The 13,424-nt window shown below is 51.7% G+C and overlaps 1 long non-coding RNA gene across 16 annotated transcripts in view; it reads right to left on the reverse strand.

Annotated features, from left to right (window-relative positions):
• LOC125343276 overlaps positions 1-13,424 on the reverse strand; it is a 65,681-nt gene that overhangs the window by 30,484 nt on the left and 21,773 nt on the right. For 13 of the 16 annotated variants that reach the window (XR_007209301.1, XR_007209314.1, XR_007209313.1 and 10 more), the window contains exons 7-9: positions 10,727-10,859; positions 6,676-6,808; positions 2,626-2,758 (exon numbers count right to left, since the gene is read on the reverse strand). This is a non-coding gene — a long non-coding RNA (uncharacterized LOC125343276). The remainder of the gene's footprint in view (positions 1-2,625; positions 2,759-6,675; positions 6,809-10,726; positions 10,860-13,424) is intronic. The other 3 variants (XR_007209309.1, XR_007209308.1, XR_007209307.1) reach the window with 3 other exon arrangements.

A 13,424-nucleotide genomic window follows, 5' to 3' on the forward strand; every position in this document is an offset into this window, starting at 1 on the left:
TGTGTTCCAGTGCAGTGAAGGCCAGATCCCAGGCAGCTGAGCAGCCATTTTGTAGCTCTAGGGGAAAAGTGAGCATGTTTTGGTCACAAAGGGCTATGGCAGAGCTGCTGGGGAAGGGTGGGCTGCCACTCCTGATAGCGCACTGCCATCAAGCGGCTTCTAAAACGGAATCCAGCACCATTTCCACAAGGGCTCTTAGCACTGGCAGGAGCTCACCCAGGGGCCCAGGGGAATCTGAGTGGTCAATAAAAAAGGAGGTGGCCCTGCAGGATTCTGGGGACCTGGGAGGCCTTTGGGGAGCCCTTGGCAAAGCTGACCTGGGTCTCAGTGGCCTGAGGAAGCATCAAAGGCAGGAGACAATCCCAAGCAGCCAGCTAGGGCAGCTAATGGCACGGGATGCCTAGTGTCTGTGGGCAGGTGGTGCCCATATCTGGGAGGAATACTGGGCAGTGTCTCAGCCTCTCTGGCTCTGTAACCAGGTGGACAATCGGCCTCCACCTCTTTTATTCTCTGAGACATTGGGCAGATGGAAAGCAAGGGGGGGGATCCCTGAACCCAGGAGAGGCCAGGCTCAACACAGCCCCATCACTTCTAGAACCAAGGATTGGGGTGTTGTTCCTGATCATTGGTTTATCAACCACTCCTACGTGGAAATAACCACAAAAAACCTTCCTTAGAGCTGAGTCAGGTGGTAGAGCTCTAGCCTTGAGCAAATATACCTTAGGACACAAACACACACAGACACACACAGACACCACACAAGAGGTGTGGCTGAACTACTACTAGAGCACTAGCCTTGTAGAGAAGATAAAAAAAATAAATAAATAACAATGAGGGACAGCCCTCAGACCCTTACTTTAAGTACCAAGAACAGAACAAATATGAAAACAAAGTCCACTAATGTCATGGATGACAAGCAGCAAGGCCCAGCTGGGAAGAACATGCAACAGTGGTTAGAGAAGCCTTGCCAGTCAAGGGTTCCTTCCTACAAGGGAAATGTGTACAGTAGGGACCTTCTGTGTTCCAGGATCCCTCTTGCTTAGGATCTGGAAGTTTCCCCCCGAAGAAAGGAGATAGAAGCTAACTGTCCATGGGATTGAGCAACCTGAAGTGCTGAGAGCTCTGCAGACACTGGCCACAATCCTCCCCAGACATGGCTTCCACCTGAGCACAGAACCTGGGCTTCCTGTGTGCAATTAGCCACCATAGGTGGCCTTCTGTGCTTGTCTCCTGCCTCTGAGGTTTCCTCAGCCCTGTGGCACACAGGTTGGCAATCACAAGGGCTTCCCATGAGCCCTAGAACCCAGAATCCTCCAGGAGTCCTCTCCTCATTACCGAGTGTCCAGATACCCCTAGGAGCATTAGTCCCATCCAGTTCTAAGAGGGAGCTGGCGGAAGTGCTGGTGGGTTCCATTTCAGAATCCGCTTGATGGCAGTGTTGTACCAGGAATGCAAGGCTACCCTGCTCCATACTGTGTTCCCTCCGCCCTTTACAAAGCAAAAAAAAAAACCGCCAATTTCCAATGCTAGGATTACAAAATGGCGGCTTTTGCACTGTGGCTCTGAGCTACACAACACAAAACCCAAATCATCCTGGGGACAGTGAAGGGTATTCTTTTTCCCTGTATCTGGCCGGGGGGAACAATGAAAAACAAAAAACAAAAAACATAAACAACAACACAAAAAAGCAGGGGCTAGGAAAGTTGCAGACAGGGGAGAAGGGAAAGAAGAAAAAGGGAAAAACAAAACGATGTCCCAGGTAGTACCCAGGAGCAACAAGCAGGCAGCACAGATGTGCTGGTGGTGGTCAGGTGGCCAAGTGGGTCATGAGTGGGTCTGGAAATGATGGGATTGAATGCATCATGGGCCCTAGAGGGTCCAGGGCACGGGCTTCGTGGATTCTGAGTGTTTCCTTAGAAGAAATGTGGATGCAGGTCAACTGTGCATGTGGTGGCAGAGCCCCAAGTTGCGCAAGGCTCTGTACACACTGCCTAGAATCTCTGCCTAACATGGCTGCCACCTCACCAGAGCGTGTGCTTCCTGCGCTGCCTGACAAGCTGGCTGGCTGTGATTCTTTTCTGCCTGAGAGGTTTTCACAGACCAGGAAAACACCTGTGGCTTAGACCAAGGGCTCCCCCTGAGCCTCCCTGAACCCCAGAATTCTCCAACAGCACCCTTCTTTGTCTTGTCCGCCCCAGTGCCCACGCGCAACCCTCCATATTCTAAGACAGCTGGCGGAAGTGCTGCTGGGTTCCATTTCAGAAGCCGCTTGATGGCAGTGTTGTACTAGCAATGCTACCCTGCCCTTCCCCTGCGTCCGTCCCTCCGCCCTTTGCGGAACAAAAAACACCAGCTCTTTCTACTCCACTACCAAAATGGCTGCTCACTCACTCACAGGAGTGCTGGTCTGCACAGCCTGGGCTCACAGAACCCAAGCAGGGATTTTGGCTCTGCTCTGGAGAGTTCTCTTTCTCCTTGCTTCAGGCTCAAGAGAGGCTCCCTCTCTAGACATCCCACCCCAACCGGTGCACTAACCTACCCTTTTTCTCCCTCTGCCTTTGGGCAAACACCATAAAAGAAGGTGCACAGTGTGCATTGCTTTTGGTAACACTGCTGTCTGCCCACCTGGACCAATTCTGATTTGGGCCTTCTCTCAGGGCTCTTTGCATGGAGCATGGCCACTGGTCAGGGTCCGGGGTTGCAGCAGAGGCCATGGCTGTGTGTCCAAGGGTGTCCTGAAACATCTGTGCCTTCATGTCTGTTGAAAGAATCAAACAAGGCTCTTGTCAGCCACAATTTTATGTACACGATAGAGAGAGAGAGAGACAGAGAGACAGAGAGAGAGACAAAGACAGAGACAGAAATAGACAGAAAAATACAGAGACAGACAGTGAAGGACACATAACAAGGATTGGTTGTTGTGCCCCCCCCCCACCCCCCAACATTGGGCTTGAACTCAGGGACTATGCACTGTCCCTGGCTTCCGTATGCTCAAGGCTACCACTCTACCCCTAGTTGCACAGATCTACTTCTGCCTTTTTTTTTTTATTATACATCCTGCTGGGGGCCGGTAGCCAGGGCTTCATGTACACAAGGAGGACTCTCTACCACTAGGCCATATTCCAGCCCTGACTGCAGTACATAGATACAGACAGTAAGGCATACAGAAACAGAAAGAGAAGGAGAGAGAAAGTGTGCCTATGCGTGTATGTACACACAGGCATGTGTTTTAAATAGGTAGAGAAAGACACACTACAATTCATGGAGCGTATGATAGAGGTGCAGAGTGGACAGACAAGATTTTGTTTCTAGGCCACCCAATCAGAATGCCCAAGGGTCAGGAACTGAGGCTAAGGAGGGGCAGTTTTGGCTGAGAGGGTACTGTGCTTCCAGTTTGAACTCTAGGTTGTCTTCAGAACTGAGGCCCTTACAACAGGCACGCTTGCATAGCATGAACTTTGCGATGTTCCCATCTGTCATGTGGCTCAGCACCCAAAGGTAGCCTCCACTGTGCATGTCCACCGGACCTGAGGTCACACAGAAGAATATTCTGTGCACCAGAGCACCAAAGGGCTACAGCCTTGCCTGTCCACAGCTGTCACCAGTGAACAACACTGAAGCTGTCTGTCACCAGCATCCAGGACTGTGTCAGATTCTCACTCTGTCTTATTGAAGACTTTTATCTGAGACTTGGGACAGTCAAGGTTGAGCCAGCCTAGACCAGCAAGAGTCTGTGCTGAAGCAGTGTCGAGACACTGAAGCTTCAGGGCATCGTGAGCTGTCACTGCTGACCTGTGCTGCAGACCTGAGCCAGAGGCCGCCATGCTGCATGTGGAGTCCTCTGAGGAGGCCAATCAGAATTGGGGGAGAGCAGGGGACAGGCAGGGATTTCCCTCAAGTCTCCTTGAGTGCAGGAAAAGCAAACATAGGGCCAGAGCCCTGGGGTGGTGGGATTCCTAGAGGAAGGGGAGCCTTTCCTCTTTCCTGCCTAACATGGCCATTTAGAGGAAGATCCAAGTCCCAGGGCAGAGGCCAAATCTGTGCTTTGGTTCTGTGTTCCAGTGCAGTGAAGGCCAGATCCCAGGCAGCTGAGCAGCCATTTTGTAGCTCTAGGGGAAAAGTGAGCATGTTTTGGTCACAAAGGGCTATGGCAGAGCTGCTGGGGAAGGGTGGGCTGCCACTCCTGATAGCGCACTGCCATCAAGCGGCTTCTAAAACGGAATCCAGCACCATTTCCACAAGGGCTCTTAGCACTGGCAGGAGCTCACCCAGGGGCCCAGGGGAATCTGAGTGGTCAATAAAAAAGGAGGTGGCCCTGCAGGATTCTGGGGACCTGGGAGGCCTTTGGGGAGCCCTTGGCAAAGCTGACCTGGGTCTCAGTGGCCTGAGGAAGCATCAAAGGCAGGAGACAATCCCAAGCAGCCAGCTAGGGCAGCTAATGGCACGGGATGCCTAGTGTCTGTGGGCAGGTGGTGCCCATATCTGGGAGGAATACTGGGCAGTGTCTCAGCCTCTCTGGCTCTGTAACCAGGTGGACAATCGGCCTCCACCTCTTTTATTCTCTGAGACATTGGGCAGATGGAAAGCAAGGGGGGGGATCCCTGAACCCAGGAGAGGCCAGGCTCAACACAGCCCCATCACTTCTAGAACCAAGGATTGGGGTGTTGTTCCTGATCATTGGTTTATCAACCACTCCTACGTGGAAATAACCACAAAAAACCTTCCTTAGAGCTGAGTCAGGTGGTAGAGCTCTAGCCTTGAGCAAATATACCTTAGGACACAAACACACACAGACACACACAGACACCACACAAGAGGTGTGGCTGAACTACTACTAGAGCACTAGCCTTGTAGAGAAGATAAAAAAAATAAATAAATAACAATGAGGGACAGCCCTCAGACCCTTACTTTAAGTACCAAGAACAGAACAAATATGAAAACAAAGTCCACTAATGTCATGGATGACAAGCAGCAAGGCCCAGCTGGGAAGAACATGCAACAGTGGTTAGAGAAGCCTTGCCAGTCAAGGGTTCCTTCCTACAAGGGAAATGTGTACAGTAGGGACCTTCTGTGTTCCAGGATCCCTCTTGCTTAGGATCTGGAAGTTTCCCCCCGAAGAAAGGAGATAGAAGCTAACTGTCCATGGGATTGAGCAACCTGAAGTGCTGAGAGCTCTGCAGACACTGGCCACAATCCTCCCCAGACATGGCTTCCACCTGAGCACAGAACCTGGGCTTCCTGTGTGCAATTAGCCACCATAGGTGGCCTTCTGTGCTTGTCTCCTGCCTCTGAGGTTTCCTCAGCCCTGTGGCACACAGGTTGGCAATCACAAGGGCTTCCCATGAGCCCTAGAACCCAGAATCCTCCAGGAGTCCTCTCCTCATTACCGAGTGTCCAGATACCCCTAGGAGCATTAGTCCCATCCAGTTCTAAAGGGAGCTGGCGGAAGTGCTGGTGGGTTCCATTTCAGAATCCGCTTGATGGCAGTGTTGTACCAGGAATGCAAGGCTACCCTGCTCCATACTGTGTTCCCTCCGCCCTTTACAAAGCAAAAAAAAAAACCGCCAATTTCCAATGCTAGGATTACAAAATGGCGGCTTTTGCACTGTGGCTCTGAGCTACACAACACAAAACCCAAATCATCCTGGGGACAGTGAAGGGTATTCTTTTTCCCTGTATCTGGCCGGGGGGAACAATGAAAAACAAAAAACAAAAAACATAAACAACAACACAAAAAAGCAGGGGCTAGGAAAGTTGCAGACAGGGGAGAAGGGAAAGAAGAAAAAGGGAAAAACAAAACGATGTCCCAGGTAGTACCCAGGAGCAACAAGCAGGCAGCACAGATGTGCTGGTGGTGGTCAGGTGGCCAAGTGGGTCATGAGTGGGTCTGGAAATGATGGGATTGAATGCATCATGGGCCCTAGAGGGTCCAGGGCACGGGCTTCGTGGATTCTGAGTGTTTCCTTAGAAGAAATGGGATGCAGGTCAACTGTGCATGTGGTGGCAGAGCCCCAAGTTGCGCAAGGCTCTGTACACACTGCCTAGAATCTCTGCCTAACATGGCTGCCACCTCACCAGAGCGTGTGCTTCCTGCGCTGCCTGACAAGCTGGCTGGCTGTGATTCTTTTCTGCCTGAGAGGTTTTCACAGACCAGGAAAACACCTGTGGCTTAGACCAAGGGCTCCCCCTGAGCCTCCCTGAACCCCAGAATTCTCCAACAGCACCCTTCTTTGTCTTGTCCGCCCCAGTGCCCACGCGCAACCCTCCATATTCTAAGACAGCTGGCGGAAGTGCTGCTGGGTTCCATTTCAGAAGCCGCTTGATGGCAGTGTTGTACTAGCAATGCTACCCTGCCCTTCCCCTGCGTCCGTCCCTCCGCCCTTTGCGGAACAAAAAACACCAGCTCTTTCTACTCCACTACCAAAATGGCTGCTCACTCACTCACAGGAGTGCTGGTCTGCACAGCCTGGGCTCACAGAACCCAAGCAGGGATTTTGGCTCTGCTCTGGAGAGTTCTCTTTCTCCTTGCTTCAGGCTCAAGAGAGGCTCCCTCTCTAGACATCCCACCCCAACCGGTGCACTAACCTACCCTTTTTCTCCCTCTGCCTTTGGGCAAACACCATAAAAGAAGGTGCACAGTGTGCATTGCTTTTGGTAACACTGCTGTCTGCCCACCTGGACCAATTCTGATTTGGGCCTTCTCTCAGGGCTCTTTGCATGGAGCATGGCCACTGGTCAGGGTCCGGGGTTGCAGCAGAGGCCATGGCTGTGTGTCCAAGGGTGTCCTGAAACATCTGTGCCTTCATGTCTGTTGAAAGAATCAAACAAGGCTCTTGTCAGCCACAATTTTATGTACACGATAGAGAGAGAGAGAGACAGAGAGACAGAGAGAGAGACAAAGACAGAGACAGAAATAGACAGAAAAATACAGAGACAGACAGTGAAGGACACATAACAAGGATTGGTTGTTGTGCCCCCCCCCCACCCCCCAACATTGGGCTTGAACTCAGGGACTATGCACTGTCCCTGGCTTCCGTATGCTCAAGGCTACCACTCTACCCCTAGTTGCACAGATCTACTTCTGCCTTTTTTTTTTTATTATACATCCTGCTGGGGGCCGGTAGCCAGGGCTTCATGTACACAAGGAGGACTCTCTACCACTAGGCCATATTCCAGCCCTGACTGCAGTACATAGATACAGACAGTAAGGCATACAGAAACAGAAAGAGAAGGAGAGAGAAAGTGTGCCTATGCGTGTATGTACACACAGGCATGTGTTTTAAATAGGTAGAGAAAGACACACTACAATTCATGGAGCGTATGATAGAGGTGCAGAGTGGACAGACAAGATTTTGTTTCTAGGCCACCCAATCAGAATGCCCAAGGGTCAGGAACTGAGGCTAAGGAGGGGCAGTTTTGGCTGAGAGGGTACTGTGCTTCCAGTTTGAACTCTAGGTTGTCTTCAGAACTGAGGCCCTTACAACAGGCACGCTTGCATAGCATGAACTTTGCGATGTTCCCATCTGTCATGTGGCTCAGCACCCAAAGGTAGCCTCCACTGTGCATGTCCACCGGACCTGAGGTCACACAGAAGAATATTCTGTGCACCAGAGCACCAAAGGGCTACAGCCTTGCCTGTCCACAGCTGTCACCAGTGAACAACACTGAAGCTGTCTGTCACCAGCATCCAGGACTGTGTCAGATTCTCACTCTGTCTTATTGAAGACTTTTATCTGAGACTTGGGACAGTCAAGGTTGAGCCAGCCTAGACCAGCAAGAGTCTGTGCTGAAGCAGTGTCGAGACACTGAAGCTTCAGGGCATCGTGAGCTGTCACTGCTGACCTGTGCTGCAGACCTGAGCCAGAGGCCGCCATGCTGCATGTGGAGTCCTCTGAGGAGGCCAATCAGAATTGGGGGAGAGCAGGGGACAGGCAGGGATTTCCCTCAAGTCTCCTTGAGTGCAGGAAAAGCAAACATAGGGCCAGAGCCCTGGGGTGGTGGGATTCCTAGAGGAAGGGGAGCCTTTCCTCTTTCCTGCCTAACATGGCCATTTAGAGGAAGATCCAAGTCCCAGGGCAGAGGCCAAATCTGTGCTTTGGTTCTGTGTTCCAGTGCAGTGAAGGCCAGATCCCAGGCAGCTGAGCAGCCATTTTGTAGCTCTAGGGGAAAAGTGAGCATGTTTTGGTCACAAAGGGCTATGGCAGAGCTGCTGGGGAAGGGTGGGCTGCCACTCCTGATAGCGCACTGCCATCAAGCGGCTTCTAAAACGGAATCCAGCACCATTTCCACAAGGGCTCTTAGCACTGGCAGGAGCTCACCCAGGGGCCCAGGGGAATCTGAGTGGTCAATAAAAAAGGAGGTGGCCCTGCAGGATTCTGGGGACCTGGGAGGCCTTTGGGGAGCCCTTGGCAAAGCTGACCTGGGTCTCAGTGGCCTGAGGAAGCATCAAAGGCAGGAGACAATCCCAAGCAGCCAGCTAGGGCAGCTAATGGCACGGGATGCCTAGTGTCTGTGGGCAGGTGGTGCCCATATCTGGGAGGAATACTGGGCAGTGTCTCAGCCTCTCTGGCTCTGTAACCAGGTGGACAATCGGCCTCCACCTCTTTTATTCTCTGAGACATTGGGCAGATGGAAAGCAAGGGGGGGGATCCCTGAACCCAGGAGAGGCCAGGCTCAACACAGCCCCATCACTTCTAGAACCAAGGATTGGGGTGTTGTTCCTGATCATTGGTTTATCAACCACTCCTACGTGGAAATAACCACAAAAAACCTTCCTTAGAGCTGAGTCAGGTGGTAGAGCTCTAGCCTTGAGCAAATATACCTTAGGACACAAACACACACAGACACACACAGACACCACACAAGAGGTGTGGCTGAACTACTACTAGAGCACTAGCCTTGTAGAGAAGATAAAAAAAATAAATAAATAACAATGAGGGACAGCCCTCAGACCCTTACTTTAAGTACCAAGAACAGAACAAATATGAAAACAAAGTCCACTAATGTCATGGATGACAAGCAGCAAGGCCCAGCTGGGAAGAACATGCAACAGTGGTTAGAGAAGCCTTGCCAGTCAAGGGTTCCTTCCTACAAGGGAAATGTGTACAGTAGGGACCTTCTGTGTTCCAGGATCCCTCTTGCTTAGGATCTGGAAGTTTCCCCCCGAAGAAAGGAGATAGAAGCTAACTGTCCATGGGATTGAGCAACCTGAAGTGCTGAGAGCTCTGCAGACACTGGCCACAATCCTCCCCAGACATGGCTTCCACCTGAGCACAGAACCTGGGCTTCCTGTGTGCAATTAGCCACCATAGGTGGCCTTCTGTGCTTGTCTCCTGCCTCTGAGGTTTCCTCAGCCCTGTGGCACACAGGTTGGCAATCACAAGGGCTTCCCATGAGCCCTAGAACCCAGAATCCTCCAGGAGTCCTCTCCTCATTACCGAGTGTCCAGATACCCCTAGGAGCATTAGTCCCATCCAGTTCTAAAGGGAGCTGGCGGAAGTGCTGGTGGGTTCCATTTCAGAATCCGCTTGATGGCAGTGTTGTACCAGGAATGCAAGGCTACCCTGCTCCATACTGTGTTCCCTCCGCCCTTTACAAAGCAAAAAAAAAAACCGCCAATTTCCAATGCTAGGATTACAAAATGGCGGCTTTTGCACTGTGGCTCTGAGCTACACAACACAAAACCCAAATCATCCTGGGGACAGTGAAGGGTATTCTTTTTCCCTGTATCTGGCCGGGGGGAACAATGAAAAACAAAAAACAAAAAACATAAACAACAACACAAAAAAGCAGGGGCTAGGAAAGTTGCAGACAGGGGAGAAGGGAAAGAAGAAAAAGGGAAAAACAAAACGATGTCCCAGGTAGTACCCAGGAGCAACAAGCAGGCAGCACAGATGTGCTGGTGGTGGTCAGGTGGCCAAGTGGGTCATGAGTGGGTCTGGAAATGATGGGATTGAATGCATCATGGGCCCTAGAGGGTCCAGGGCACGGGCTTCGTGGATTCTGAGTGTTTCCTTAGAAGAAATGGGGATGCAGGTCAACTGTGCATGTGGTGGCAGAGCCCCAAGTTGCGCAAGGCTCTGTACACACTGCCTAGAATCTCTGCCTAACATGGCTGCCACCTCACCAGAGCGTGTGCTTCCTGCGCTGCCTGACAAGCTGGCTGGCTGTGATTCTTTTCTGCCTGAGAGGTTTTCACAGACCAGGAAAACACCTGTGGCTTAGACCAAGGGCTCCCCCTGAGCCTCCCTGAACCCCAGAATTCTCCAACAGCACCCTTCTTTGTCTTGTCCGCCCCAGTGCCCACGCGCAACCCTCCATATTCTAAGACAGCTGGCGGAAGTGCTGCTGGGTTCCATTTCAGAAGCCGCTTGATGGCAGTGTTGTACTAGCAATGCTACCCTGCCCTTCCCCTGCGTCCGTCCCTCCGCCCTTTGCGGAACAAAAAACACCAGCTCTTTCTACTCCACTACCAAAATGGCTGCTCACTCACTCACAGGAGTGCTGGTCTGCACAGCCTGGGCTCACAGAACCCAAGCAGGGATTTTGGCTCTGCTCTGGAGAGTTCTCTTTCTCCTTGCTTCAGGCTCAAGAGAGGCTCCCTCTCTAGACATCCCACCCCAACCGGTGCACTAACCTACCCTTTTTCTCCCTCTGCCTTTGGGCAAACACCATAAAAGAAGGTGCACAGTGTGCATTGCTTTTGGTAACACTGCTGTCTGCCCACCTGGACCAATTCTGATTTGGGCCTTCTCTCAGGGCTCTTTGCATGGAGCATGGCCACTGGTCAGGGTCCGGGGTTGCAGCAGAGGCCATGGCTGTGTGTCCAAGGGTGTCCTGAAACATCTGTGCCTTCATGTCTGTTGAAAGAATCAAACAAGGCTCTTGTCAGCCACAATTTTATGTACACGATAGAGAGAGAGAGAGACAGAGAGACAGAGAGAGAGACAAAGACAGAGACAGAAATAGACAGAAAAATACAGAGACAGACAGTGAAGGACACATAACAAGGATTGGTTGTTGTGCCCCCCCCCCACCCCCCAACATTGGGCTTGAACTCAGGGACTATGCACTGTCCCTGGCTTCCGTATGCTCAAGGCTACCACTCTACCCCTAGTTGCACAGATCTACTTCTGCCTTTTTTTTTTTATTATACATCCTGCTGGGGGCCGGTAGCCAGGGCTTCATGTACACAAGGAGGACTCTCTACCACTAGGCCATATTCCAGCCCTGACTGCAGTACATAGATACAGACAGTAAGGCATACAGAAACAGAAAGAGAAGGAGAGAGAAAGTGTGCCTATGCGTGTATGTACACACAGGCATGTGTTTTAAATAGGTAGAGAAAGACACACTACAATTCATGGAGCGTATGATAGAGGTGCAGAGTGGACAGACAAGATTTTGTTTCTAGGCCACCCAATCAGAATGCCCAAGGGTCAGGAACTGAGGCTAAGGAGGGGCAGTTTTGGCTGAGAGGGTACTGTGCTTCCAGTTTGAACTCTAGGTTGTCTTCAGAACTGAGGCCCTTACAACAGGCACGCTTGCATAGCATGAACTTTGCGATGTTCCCATCTGTCATGTGGCTCAGCACCCAAAGGTAGCCTCCACTGTGCATGTCCACCGGACCTGAGGTCACACAGAAGAATATTCTGTGCACCAGAGCACCAAAGGGCTACAGCCTTGCCTGTCCACAGCTGTCACCAGTGAACAACACTGAAGCTGTCTGTCACCAGCATCCAGGACTGTGTCAGATTCTCACTCTGTCTTATTGAAGACTTTTATCTGAGACTTGGGACAGTCAAGGTTGAGCCAGCCTAGACCAGCAAGAGTCTGTGCTGAAGCAGTGTCGAGACACTGAAGCTTCAGGGCATCGTGAGCTGTCACTGCTGACCTGTGCTGCAGACCTGAGCCAGAGGCCGCCATGCTGCATGTGGAGTCCTCTGAGGAGGCCAATCAGAATTGGGGGAGAGCAGGGGACAGGCAGGGATTTCCCTCAAGTCTCCTTGAGTGCAGGAAAAGCAAACATAGGGCCAGAGCCCTGGGGTGGTGGGATTCCTAGAGGAAGGGGAGCCTTTCCTCTTTCCTGCCTAACATGGCCATTTAGAGGAAGATCCAAGTCCCAGGGCAGAGGCCAAATCTGTGCTTTGGTTCTGTGTTCCAGTGCAGTGAAGGCCAGATCCCAGGCAGCTGAGCAGCCATTTTGTAGCTCTAGGGGAAAAGTGAGCATGTTTTGGTCACAAAGGGCTATGGCAGAGCTGCTGGGGAAGGGTGGGCTGCCACTCCTGATAGCGCACTGCCATCAAGCGGCTTCTAAAACGGAATCCAGCACCATTTCCACAAGGGCTCTTAGCACTGGCAGGAGCTCACCCAGGGGCCCAGGGGAATCTGAGTGGTCAATAAAAAAGGAGGTGGCCCTGCAGGATTCTGGGGACCTGGGAGGCCTTTGGGGAGCCCTTGGCAAAGCTGACCTGGGTCTCAGTGGCCTGAGGAAGCATCAAAGGCAGGAGACAATCCCAAGCAGCCAGCTAGGGCAGCTAATGGCACGGGATGCCTAGTGTCTGTGGGCAGGTGGTGCCCATATCTGGGAGGAATACTGGGCAGTGTCTCAGCCTCTCTGGCTCTGTAACCAGGTGGACAATCGGCCTCCACCTCTTTTATTCTCTGAGACATTGGGCAGATGGAAAGCAAGGGGGGGGATCCCTGAACCCAGGAGAGGCCAGGCTCAACACAGCCCCATCACTTCTAGAACCAAGGATTGGGGTGTTGTTCCTGATCATTGGTTTATCAACCACTCCTACGTGGAAATAACCACAAAAAACCTTCCTTAGAGCTGAGTCAGGTGGTAGAGCTCTAGCCTTGAGCAAATATACCTTAGGACACAAACACACACAGACACACACAGACACCACACAAGAGGTGTGGCTGAACTACTACTAGAGCACTAGCCTTGTAGAGAAGATAAAAAAAATAAATAAATAACAATGAGGGACAGCCCTCAGACCCTTACTTTAAGTACCAAGAACAGAACAAATATGAAAACAAAGTCCACTAATGTCATGGATGACAAGCAGCAAGGCCCAGCTGGGAAGAACATGCAACAGTGGTTAGAGAAGCCTTGCCAGTCAAGGGTTCCTTCCTACAAGGGAAATGTGTACAGTAGGGACCTTCTGTGTTCCAGGATCCCTCTTGCTTAGGATCTGGAAGTTTCCCCCCGAAGAAAGGAGATAGAAGCTAACTGTCCATGGGATTGAGCAACCTGAAGTGCTGAGAGCTCTGCAGACACTGGCCACAATCCTCCCCAGACATGGCTTCCACCTGAGCACAGAACCTGGGCTTCCTGTGTGCAATTAGCCACCATAGGTGGCCTTCTGTGCTTGTCTCCTGCCTCTGAGGTTTCCTCAGCCCTGTGGCACACAGGTTGG

Source organism: Perognathus longimembris, chromosome 28 (assembly GCF_023159225.1).
Source record: "Perognathus longimembris pacificus isolate PPM17 chromosome 28, ASM2315922v1, whole genome shotgun sequence".
Taxonomy (NCBI): domain Eukaryota; kingdom Metazoa; phylum Chordata; class Mammalia; order Rodentia; family Heteromyidae; genus Perognathus; species Perognathus longimembris.